Source organism: Manis javanica, chromosome 2 (genome assembly GCF_040802235.1).
Source record: "Manis javanica isolate MJ-LG chromosome 2, MJ_LKY, whole genome shotgun sequence".
NCBI lineage: Eukaryota > Metazoa > Chordata > Mammalia > Pholidota > Manidae > Manis > Manis javanica.
Window position 1 is genome coordinate 142,980,839 of NC_133157.1, and position 13,105 is coordinate 142,993,943.

The 13,105-nt window shown below is 39.9% G+C and overlaps 1 long non-coding RNA gene across 1 annotated transcript in view; it reads right to left on the bottom strand.

Moving 5' to 3' along the window:
* Nucleotides 1–8,619: 8,619 nt before the first annotated feature.
* The window catches only part of LOC118968520 (uncharacterized), a 150,372-nt gene continuing 145,886 nt past the window's right edge, over nucleotides 8,620–13,105 (bottom strand). Inside the window, exon 3 of the long non-coding RNA XR_005056252.2 lies at nucleotides 8,620–8,755. This is a non-coding gene — a long non-coding RNA (uncharacterized lncRNA). The remainder of the gene's footprint in view (nucleotides 8,756–13,105) is intronic.

The window sequence follows — 13,105 nt, forward strand, 5'->3', positions numbered from 1 at the left end:
ATGATAAACACTGAGATTAATTTATTGATATTTCTTCCTGAAAAACTATTAGAGTATTCAATTAGAAATTTATAATTAGTATTATGTTCTAAATACCATTCATTTTTGGTTCTAACTGGGGACTGTTTCACAAATTGTCCTATATACTCAAATCAACATAAACAAAGCTTTTCAATGTCAAGCTCCTTCCATCATGCTTGTCACACTGAAAGGTCATATTTGATAGGCAGGGGTAGTATTTTGAGAGCAAAATGGAATAAAAACTAAAACATAATGTATACCCCCTCTTTTTATAGCTATGATGGCTAATTTTGTTTGTCAACTTGCCAAGAAATATGGTGCCCAGCTGTTTGGTCAAATACTAATCTAAATGTTGCTATACAGGTATTTTTAGATGTGGCTCACATTTTAATCTGTAGACTTGAATAAAGAAGATTATCTTACATAATGTCATGGGCCTCATCCATTCAGCTGACAGCCTTAAAAGCAAAGATGGAGGTCCTCTAAGAAAGAAGGAATTCTTTTCAAAACCACACCATAGAAACCTTGCCCAGTTTCCAGCCTTCTGACTCAAAGCTGCAAAATTAACTCTTACCTGAATCTCCAGCTATGGATTAAATCATACAGATTAAAAGCCTGTCATTTATAATTTGTTCAGATGTAATTCAGCTATGAAGTCACTTATCTGTACTACAGTAACTTCCAGCTTGAGAAAACATGGAATTTCAGTCAGTTGATTACATCTAATTATTATAGTACTTTTAAAAATAGACTTTTCATTCACTTATTTTTGCTATTCAAACTTTATTAGTTTCTTGGGAAGATATATCTCATAAAATTGTATTACTTGAATGCCATTTACATAATCATCATTACTGATAATTACTTGGTCTAGAATGAATTTTGAAAGTGAATAATGGGTATATGCCATATTTTCTGACTACCTGTATTAGTAAATATATATTAAGTCTCTTACTAAAGTCCAAATTATAATTTTAATCAGTAGAGAAGCTATACTTGTTTTTCTAGTGGATAGAAAATCTGATCATTTGTGCTGAGAATTCAAATGTCTTTGAAGAATGGATGAAAATGAATTTCTACTTGTTTTACAAACAAAGCAACACATGTTTTCTCATTGTGTTTTCTCAGCACATTGCTTCTTAATAGAGAAAACTTGAAATAAACTTCTGAAATTATTTGAATTCTTTACGATCCTCTAATCCTCTAATTAATGGTGGGTTAGAAATATACAGGAATTACCCTAAGAATGAAAGCAGCCGATGGAGCTGAGATAATGCATTTTATTAAAATTGATAGTCTTTCTACTCTCTTCCATCCTGCAAAATTATTTAATCTATAGTGGTATTATTTCTGGTTCCATTTAGCCAATATTGAATGATAATTCCAATGCACATATGCCATATACAGCCAAAAAATAATTCTGTCAGGAGATCAGCTCAGGGTGCAGAGTGTCTGAATTACATACATAAATGTTACTACAGCCAAGTTAAAGTCAGAGATTTAGGAAGATTGAAGGATCTGTAGCCTGGGCTCATGGTCATTTCAAGAACACTAGCCAAGATTCCTAAGGCTGCAGGTGTCAAATTCACACATCCAATCAAAAATGAAGTTTGGATTGTAGGACCTTGGAAAAATAATTCCAAAAGACTCTTCTGTGGTGAACTCTGGTGAAGATATGGGATGTGGGAGATGGTACATGAAAAGTTAACTACGCCCAAACTGAGATCAACTGCAACTTAAAACATACCGACTGGGGCCAGCTACTCCCATACCTCCCAGGCACTATCAATATTTGGATCCATAAATAATTGGGTTTGCTCCAGAAACAAGGATAGCAAAGTTGGAAGGAGAAAAGGATACAAAGAGTGAGATCAGAATGATTTTCAGGCGATCCACCTGAGTAGTTTAGTTTTCTATAGTCTGATTTAAATTATCTTGTTTCACAGAATAAGGTGTAATAGAGTAACAGAGTGTCTCCTTTGATTTCATAGAAGCAGGCTGAATTTCTGTTTTTCTAGAAAGTAGAGAAACTCGGGCTTTCTACTGTATATTTCCTCTGCATTTGGTGTAATGTATGTCTCTAGGTAAGAAAGAGAACATTTCCCATAATACATGTATAATTTGATGATAATGGAAATATGGATATAATGCTAGAAGTATTGTTTTAATGGACCTCTTCAGCACAGGTCATAGGATGCAATGGAAATGCTCACTGGGATTTCAAACGACAGATCTGAGGAAAGTTATTTGTTCATAACTCCGGTCAGGGGTATTATCTGTATGTCTGTGTGGGGTTTTTTGTTTTTTGTTTTTTAGCAGTTTCCGCTATGAAAACCCTAGAGATGGAATTCACTGAGCCCAATCTCCTGATCTATGGAAGAATGGAGCTGAAACCAGGCAGCTTCATGAAAGGAGAGGAAATAATGTCTTTCATCTTCCGTTATTATATTTAGAGAAATCTGAGTCTACCCACAGAGTCAACAGAAGAAAATGGGTACTAATATGATGGCACCCAACTTTTAAATCAAAAGAAATAGTGAATAAGAGTCAAACAGTATATATCTCAGCTACATAGAATCATGTAAGAAATCTAATAAAAAAACCAGTCAGACTTTATACTGTCAAGAAAACTAATTATCAGTGGAAGAGATACAAATATGACCAGATTTTTGAATTTTTTAAATATCTCTTTGTGATATTTTTAATACATACAAACCCTCTCCCAGATTTGGATGTACCTTCAAGTTCATGCCTCTTCTTAAACTTTTTTAACTATTGTTGCTGTTATATTGTTTTTGTTTGCTTTGTTTTATTTTTCCACATTAACTTTAGAGGGAATTGACAGATTTTGATGTTCATTCACCTAAAGATTCAGACACTCTAAGGAATAAAATGATAGTCTACAAAAGTTTGCAAATGACATATATTCTATCTTTCAACACAAATTTCACTACAAGTTGGACTTCAGATTGAGAGCACATGGTGAATGCACAAAAGACTACTAGAATCACTACTAATAGCCTTTTATTAAAAGTTACAAAAGGAATAAGTGAAATATAACTATGCTTCAATACCTGCCCCAACTTTACATTGATCTGTTCTTAATTTCCTAAATATTTATCGAAAGTCTGTGCTCTTACCACTTTTATGCTGTTATATAGGATTTTGGAACCTGATTATATCAGTCTTTGCTTATGCCATCCTGAGGTGTTCAGACTCTACCCACTGAAACAGTGGGAGGCTTTACAGAGGGCAATTTTAACCAGATACATATTTTGAAAAGACAGCTGGAAATACTATGGAAAATTAGTTTAAGTAGAAAAACACAGGCAACCCATTTCATACACAATGGAATATTATTCAGCCATTAAAAAGAAACTAACCCTACCATTTGCAAAAATATGGGTGGACCTAGAGGGTATTATGTTAAGTTAAACAAGCCAGGCAGAGAAAGAAAAATACCATATGATTTCACTTATTTATGGAATATAAAAGCAAAACCAAAAAATGAATAAAAGAGCGGTAGGTTCACAGACACTGAGAAGTGACTGGTGGTTACCATGGGGGAGGGACTAGAGTGGGGGGTTGGAAGGGTGAGGGGGATAAGACGGCACAAGAATTCTCAATCATAATATAAGTTGGTCACAGAGATGGTAGTACTGCATGGAGAATATAGTCCATGATTCTGTAACATCTTCCTGTGTCAACATATAGTAACTGCACTAGTGGGGGTAAGGTCTTAATAATATGGGTAACTGTTGAACCACTGTGTTATATACTTGAAACCTATATAAGATTGTATATTTTTTAATGATACTTCAATAAAAAAGAAAAAGAAAAACAGAGGCAAGTCATTTGTTAATTTTAAAAAAACTTTGAAAAGACTGACAGATTTAACAAACATTTGCTGGTGGCCTCTTCAAATACCTCACAAAATGGTTTTACTTAATAATAGTTCAGCAGTGTTTTTAGAAATAAAGATAAACTTGCTATTGTTGCTAACAAATCAATGGTTTTTATTGTGCTACTTGCAATATTCTACATAATATAAAGGACTAAATATAAACTATATCCAAGAATAGATGATGAGGGCTTATATGAGGACATGGGCAATGAAATTAAGAAGGGAAATGTGCATAAGATACTCTCTTCTGCATTCATGAAGAACACATATGGTAGAAAAACTTTGGAATTGGCTCCTGCTTGTTGGGATTTGAGTCTATTGGTCTACCTGGAATATCCTGGGTGAACCCCTAATGTCAGATTTGTATTCCTCACAGTGAGAGGATGGGATTAAACTCTAATTTCCCCATTAGCTCTAAAGACTGTAAGTCTGTGAATTTATCTTAATTAAGAATACACTGTCTCATATAAAAGTTTTAAAGAACTAGAGAATTAACCTTAATTCACATTAGAGGAAAAATTGTCTTTTTGTGAGTATTCAATTACAATTTTCAAATATCCTTGTGACCTTGCTCATAACAAGGGCTATAAAATAAGTAGCAGTGCTGCACATAGAGTTTATGCAAAATTTCCCTTATATTTTCAATGAATCAGAGGTAATTTTCCAACCTAATTTGAAGCTTAATGAGAAGAGGCAATTTTATTCATGAAATTTCCTTTAATTTTGGTTATAACCTATGCAAATGATTAAGGATATGTGCATAGTGTTTGTTATTTATGGCACTTTTTGGATTGGCCTTTCATTGAAGTCCCATTCTCTTCTCCAATACAGAAAGACAGTTTTTGTGAAAGGAGCTATTGTTCTTTGAAAATTACTCAGCTGTTCTCTGTATAGTATTATCTCTGTGTCATGTGGTTTAACAATCTAAAAATTTTCTTTAAATAGGAACAGCAAATAAACACAGGTGGGGAATTTCTAAATATAGAATCTGTTGATTTGTAACTTTTGAGTGCAACTGTATAACACATGAATATTCCCATTTAACACAGGTGTAAAATTACCACTAATTATTTTAAAGTGTTTTAATTAGAAAATGCCAAGTTATTCTTCCCTTTAAGAGCCATGAGAGTGCCATCACCTTGTAATGACACTAAGTAAAGCACTAGTTAAGCGTGTCTCTATCTTGAGACAAATAACCAACAGTAAAAATTTAATACCTGCAAGGGGAGGCCAGGCAGTGCAGGAGGAATACAACTAGCCCCTAATAACTGGCATGGAGACCTTATTCTCAGAAATAATGGTTTTGATTTTTCCCTCTATAAAACTAGTTAGTGTTCTTTTGATGATGCTATGTAAGATAATTTTTCCAAGGGTCTGGTTTCAGATAAGGAAAATGAAGAATGACCTTCTTTTTCAATTCACTTATAAATTCATAGAACAAAGAAGACAAGACATGCTCTACATGGCAGGGTGGGGATGCCGGAAAGTTGCCAGCACTTTCAATTTTAGCTCATAATCATTTAAAATCTGAATATGATTTACAATGAAAAAATATCTAAAGCCTGTAAAGATTTTCTGCATATTAAAGTAACCAGATTCACAATGCTATACACTAACTTGCAGTTTTTAATGTTCTCTTTTTCTGAAAGTTTTAAAAGTTCAGTATAGTCAGTTCTGGATCGCTAAGCCCAGACCCTTTGTGGAAGAATGAAGACAGTGTGAAAGGACAGGATGGGTTGTTGGTTAGGCTGTGTGACTGTGAGGTGGAGCACACAGAAATGCATATACTATGGAAGCAAGACAGAAGTACAGCAGTCAAACAAAACTAATGCCCAAGAAACTCACCAAGCACTAAGGAAACATCAGCAGTCTGATCAAATACCACAGAAGAGAGGATTGTATTTAGTTTTCAAATTTTACTCAGGATCAAAAAGGATGGTTCCTAATCACCAGTAGCATTTAGTCCCTATGGTCATTAGTGATGAGAAGGAATATCACCTACCTGTTCTGAAAACAGGTGACCCACTGTGGAGCACAGGTACTACCTGGATGCGTCTGAACACAAACATCACTGAGAGAATGGATGGAAGCCACTGTATCTCTTGGACTATTGCAGCTTTATCTGTGTCTGGAGAAGTAGGGCATCTTCCCATGAGACACTTCATCATGTAGGAAAAGATCAAACAAATCTCCAGGGAATACAGGTTTGATTTAAACAGTTAAAAAGCAAACCACACACACACACACACACACACACACACACACACACACACACACACACAGGCGCAGTGGCTTTTATGGCCATTTCTCTACCTTTTTGGGCCCCTGATCTCCCTTCATTTTCACCTAGTGTCCTAAAAATAACATGGACTTTGGTACCGAATGGATCTTGGTTTAAATCCCAGCTACAGTACTTATTAGTATGCAGTTCAAGATAAGTCACCCTCAGAGCTCCATTTTCCTCATCTGTAACACTGCATAGTCTAGGACCATATTACTTCATGTCTGAAAGAACCTAGTGTGAAACCCAATATATAGAAGCTGGTATCACAGAATGTGCTTTCTACCTTCTGACTCCAATTCCCACCTTAATTATTTATCACTAGCTCCAGGATTTGTTTCTTTGGATATAATCTCTCCTGGATTTAAAACTTGACTTTCTTGAATGACCTTTGATTAAATATAATTTTCTTCTGTGCTTAAAACTGAGTTTTTTCCCAATGAATCTTAGGTCACCAGGGTTTGTTTGTTCTTGTTTGTTTGTTAAGTAATCTTTGCTACAGTCCCAAGGAACCAAACCCTGACCCTAGCCATGTGGCTGGTAAAAAGTATCTTTCATAAAAATAAAGCTCAAAGGTTACATTAAAAGTTTAGTAAGAGAAAGTCACCCAAGGAAGCTCAACTTCCACTAAAATTTCAAATCTAAATGTGTGTGACAGGCTTTCTCTCAGCTCCATGCAGCTTCTGGGAACTTCAACACAAAAACAAGGAGGTTTTACTTGCTTTGATTGTATCTTTTAAGTGAGACTCTTCCATTCACACACTATTTTCCTCCTGTGGTTTTACTCTCATTTTATGGGATTAGCTCCACACTTCACAGCACTCATGGGGTTATTACCTCTTGAAACACTTCACCAAAGTTTCCGGTATCCTGCTAGCAGAGGGAGATCAGTGTTTTGGTTAGGTTTTCTGTGGAAGAGTTATCTGAGACTCATATTAGCTTTGCATTCATTAAAATAGGTTAGTGTGATATACATAAACCATGTTATTGAGCATGATTTTGAAAAGATAATACCTAGTTATAATCTGGTACCCTTTTACTAATACTTAATTGTTCTGATTTTCATTCCAACCCTATATTTATGTAAAGTTACTAGACTTTTTAAAAAATATGTAATTCCCCCAGAAAGGGAAAAGAAAAAGAAAAGCACAAATTAATAAAAAAGCATGCTCTCCCTGATCAAGCTAAATTGCATGGTGTCTCCTGTACACCAGTCTAACAAAGGAACAGCCAAGGTGCAAGATAAGATAAACCATCTCTCCAGAGAGCTCCCACACCTGACATCCGGGAGCATGAATCCCAGGCAGGTGGCCATTGCCAGGAGCATGAATCCCAGGCAGGTGGCCATTGCCAGCCCCTCTCTCTCTGCCCCACCTTACACATTCTCACCCTTCCCAGCTGTGTGGGGTGTTGAGGAGGACAGAGCCACCTCAGGCTCTCTCACCTCTCCATCAGCCTCAACCCCAATTCCCTCCACCCTGCTCTTCAGCAGACACCCCTCCACGGAGGGGCTCAGTGATAGTCCAGATATGCAACTTGAAAAGTGTGGTTCACTCCTGCCTTTTCTCAATGTTTGATTCAAGACTGACATCTTCTTCCTGGTGCTAAATGCACCATTCACACAAGAGATTTCCATGCAGCACATGCACTGGGGGTCCATTATAGTCCCTAATGAGGGATATTATTGATAGAAGAAACTGGACTATGCATATTTCATCAATTTGTACCATCTGATATCTTAGTACTAAACACAGGAAATGATCTAATGTCAAGATGTCAAACTGAATGTTCTTAGAAGCCAGGAGCTCAGCAAGGAAAAGGAAGAGGACATCTCCCAGGACAAGTATCTCCAAGTGAGAAGTGAAGGTGGTGGGGGTAAGAAGGGAAAGCATTTCTCATTTTTTTTACCTCTGCTCACATCTTTCATTTTGGGCCTAAGTAGGGGACGTTCCCTCTAAACTACCAAAGTGCTAAGAGATTCATGACAATGATAAAATCTCACAAGCTTCTGCGAGCCAGTGGGCATTCATTGTCTACTGCCTGAGGATCTCCACATTGCAAGGCCGCTGAAAGCGGATGCCCTAACGATACCAAGGGACAGACTCAAGGGTGAGCCTAGCCCAGACCGTGATGTCCCATCTCAGCCTTGGCCCTGGGTGGTCCTCAGTGCAGCCCCCAGCACCTGCCATGACCAGAAAGTAATTTATCATCTGTTCCTCTTCTCCATGCTTCCTCCCCTGACATTTCCATGAGGTCCCTCTGGTCAGCCACTCCTCATATCTGCTTCCAACTGGCTGCCTGTCCAGGGCAGGAACAGCCCTCAGTCACCACAGTTTTCCTCACAGTATCATCCACTCCACAGTGTAGAAGTCTTCATTTTTGTTCATTAAAAGAAGTAAGGGCTCACCTCTGCTTGGACACACTGGGCCCCCCTGCAGCGCTGAGCCCTGGGCTTGGTTGTGGTGCACACCGATGCTGCAAGGCCCTCTCCTCCTTTCCGCGAATTCTAATTCTAATTTCCACTGTAACACATGGTGTCCTTCATGAAGCTGCAAAAACAAGCAGACATTTTTTTAATGCATAATAAAAACATTAAATTATTTCTTCAGAGTTCTCTGAACATTTAGCAGATCCATGTGGAAGAAGGCTGTATTGTTATGATACACATTTCTCCTGGCTGAAATTTCAATGTAAGAAAAGTGCTCTGTCATAAAATATTCCAGGTTATATTTTCATATTCCAGAAGCTATTCTTTAACCAGAGGGTCATGCTGTTGCTGTAAAATTCTCACCTATGCTCTTATTTATATAGATTTTGGCACTCTCAGGATCATGGAGGACTTCCACTTCTGGTGAAGCGAGGCCCTCCTTGGCATGCTGTGAAATATTTGATATTTGGGAAGACCCGCCCTTTTTCCTGGCCTACTGAGCCTCATCCTGCACCACAAGAAGTTGCCAGTGGAGGCTTGCCTAGCCCCTGGTGATGTGGGCTGCCACTTGGCTCTCTGATTCTGCCTTTCTTTCCATGAAACCAGCATTTGCTCTTTGTAGGCTGATAAATCCGTGGCTACGTTGCACACTTAGTATTCAGCAAATATTAATTAGTAGTACTAGTGTCGGGCAAGCTTTTTTCTGTGTTTTTTTTCTATAAAGGACAATGTTTATCATATTTAGACATTACAGAAGGGCATGAATAATGTTATTGCATATTTAAATAAAACATTACCTATTTTTTTAGTCTGAGGGGAGTTTTTCAGGTTCCAGTAATAAGAATCCTTATCTTTTAATGTTTAATTTAAAAAAAAAAGAACAAGAAGCAGCAGCAGCAAGGACTGGGGAGAGAGTGTGATTAGGTAATGGAGATGAAACGGGGATAATTAGGAAATACGTCTGAAGAGCACTGTCTAATAGAGTAAGAATAATTTAGAGGCATACATGTTAAATGTGAACTTCTTTTAAAATTAAGAGAAAAAGAACAGCAGCAACCCTAGAGTTGGAATGTAGCTCAGTTTGACTTCCTCTGGGTGCAGAAACTGGGTGGGTGGGTGCAAGGGATGTATTGATAAGGTGAGTGGGGAACCGGAAGCAGAGGGAGGGAAGCAAGGAGGGAAAGCCACGGGAGGGTGGGAGCAGGTGCCGTGGGCAACGCGGGCTCGGTCTAACAGGAGCCTCAGAGATGCACCTCCCCACTGTCTTTTCCAAAGAACGGAGGCCGGGCATTCATCTACCACCTTACACCCACCCGGGTTCCAGGCTGTAAACAAGCCCATAGCACGATACAGGGGCTGAATTCCCACAGTGTTGGGGGGCAAGCCGAGGCAGACAAGTCAAGAGATGCTTCCAGCCCAGCCCTTAAGGTAAAACTCCGTCAGGCTCCAGCGGCTTGTGCTCACAACCGCAGCTGAAGTCAGAGCGACGTGGTGGGTCGAGCCTGTGGCCACGGCATCTGCTTCAGCAGATCCCTCGCTCGATTCAGATGCCCACAGCCCTGTGCCTGCTCAGAAAAGGCTTCACTGTCTCCTCTGGACCAGTCCTCACCCTGCTACAATCTTCCTACACACAACTCCCTGAAATGACATTATATGCTTTGGTTGGCTTGTGCATTTTCTCTACTCAAATGTTTACAACTTCTGTTGTGTTCACTGCTGCCTCCCCAGGACCCACAGCTGTGCCTGCCTGACACGCAGAGGTGCTCCATACACATAGGCTGAAGTAAGGAATTCGTGCCAGTGTGTCCCATGTGCTAGATTGGAAATTAATCATAATGCCATTGATTTCTACCTTCAGGGGGAGATGTGGTACCTCTATAGGAAATATCTGGACCTTTGAGCTCCAAGGACAAAATGACCTTACTATCTAAAAAAATATATTAATCTATCATAACATCATATGAATAAATAAATATTACATAGATAAATACATTACATTATGTGGATATAAAACCCTGACCTTGTGTAGAGCACATTGAAAGTTGGTGAGATATAGAGGAGAGAGTGCAAGACCCCAACAAGGCGGATGTGCAGCCACAGGACTAGGCACAGACTGAGTCAGAGCAGGGTCACCACCTGACCTGGCCCGGCAGGCCGGCAGCATTTGGTGGGGCAAGTTAGAGGAAAGCCAAGTTGCCCGCATGAATCAGTTGATAAAGAGCAAGTCAGGAAAAAAACAGTTGCTCTGTTTGCACAAAACAAAAGGAGCCTTCTAGAGCTCCGGGGTCCTGACAAGACAAAGGTGTGGGAGCTCTTGCCGTGGGACACAGTTGATGGGAAGACAGGAGAAGAATCCCTGGGCCTCGAAGAAGCATTCAGACCAGCATGGAGCCGACAGAAATCCAACTTAAGCTATTATTTTTTTCTCAACAGGAACCAAAAATACCTCATGAAAACAACAGAATCAGAAAAATCCTATAATCAATACGTAAAAAACAGACTGACTCAGGAGGCGAGCCAGGAGCAGGGAAAAGAAAAGTGAAACAAAGCTCTCACCACAACGCCCCGTAATTACTTTTAATCTTAGCTTCTTCCTGCTCTTCTTCCCAGCTGTGATGCTTCCTTATTTTTCCCCAGCATCCAGCCCTATCGTGCCCTCAGCCCCCACAGCAGCCTCCACCGCATACCTGCGCCCCTGACTCAGCTCACAGGCTCAGCCCCACCAGGATGCACTGTGCCAGGCCCCCAGAGGGTTACAGTGGGGCCCTGTCAAAGTAGTGCTCTTGGTTAGGTTCCCATTGCATAAATTAAGTTGGATTTACACTTGCTGCCTGATGTACCACCCGCCCCCTTGTGGCCTCATGCCTCCTGTCTGTCGGATGTCCCTGAGCTCACACCACTGAAGCTCCCTAAATGCAGCTGGAGAAACACCTATCTTGTGGCCACACTCAGAGACCTCACCTCCAAACCTCCCTATAGCAGCTGGGCCAGCAGCGCCCACTCCCTAGCCAGCTGTCCCTGTGGACCTACGGTCGTTCTTGTCCCTCCTTACTGCTTACAAAGTACATTATTTTTTGTGGTATTTTAAGCCTCACAACAATACTGCAAAGTTGATGTTAATCCCATTTTACTGCTGAGGAAACTGAGGTTCAGAAAGGTTAAAAATTGCTCAAGTACAAGCAGCTTTTCCTCACCCTGCCTGATGGGATGCAAAGACTCCCCACTGGGGCCTGATGCAGTGGAAGTGGTCACAATTGAGTATTAGTCTCAGATCTGGGTTTGAATTCTGGATCTGGGGTTTACAGGGCATGCCTTTAGGCAAGTTATTAATCTCCTCAAACAACAGTTCCTCTAGATGTGAAATGGACGTAGTAACTAAATTTGTATCTATTTTAACAGGTTAAATACGAGGATCCCACACATGCATTTAGTGCAGTGCTTAGCACAGAGAAAGCATTCAGTAGATTTTATCTGTTGTTAATATCATTCGTATTTTAAATAATCGGTTCCTCCCTAGCTCCTCTCTGCGTTAACCAAGGCCCCAATGCTAACATGTCACCTTTGAGTCTGTATTCTGACCAACCCAATGCCTCCCACACCAGGCATAACCAATACCTCCCCACTGATTGATTCAGTGCCTTGTCCTCTAGTGCCACTCTCTCTGCACAACTTGTCTCCTGTAAGTATATCTGAACACCCTGGAAATCACTCAACAGACAATGACAAGAGGACTCAGGATGCTGGGAAGAAGAAGGCCACCTGGCTGGGGACATCAACAACTGGAGTTTCCTAAGGTTCCTTTTGTTCTCCCAAATGTCCTCTGGACTTGATGTCAGACAGTCCTATAGCCCAGAACCACCAACAGTAATAGAATAAAGAGGGAAAGAGAAAGAGAGAGAGTTAGCAAGTTGAATCTGACAATGCTTAAAAAAAAAACACCATGATCAAAGAAGGTTTTATTCCAGGTATGAAAGGCGGGTTCAGGATTCGAAAAATCAATCAGTGTAATTCACCATATCAACATGCTAAGGAAGAAAAATTGTATCATTATTTCAACTGACACACAAAAAAACACTGAACGAAATGAAATATCCATTCATGATGAAAACTCTGGGTTCCCTCAGGAGCTCCTGTTGGCTTCTGGGACCTGATTCCAATGCATGTGTGTGGGAGGGGGTCTTACCACGCACATCACCATGCAATTCTCAAACACCAGCAGGGGATCTGAGAACTCAATTCTCATGCCATCTGCTGAGAGACAGCACCAGATTTCCCAGGTTAAGGGATCCATGCTACCAGACAACACTCCACCCCCACACTAGATGTCAGTCGCAAACCCCAGGCTGCTAGCTATGCTTCTGACCAACCAGCTACAGACTGGATGTCCCAATGACCTCCCCCTTAGGTTCAATTAATTTGCTAGAGTGGATCACAGAGCTCAGAAAAATGCATTTACCAGTTTAATAAAAGA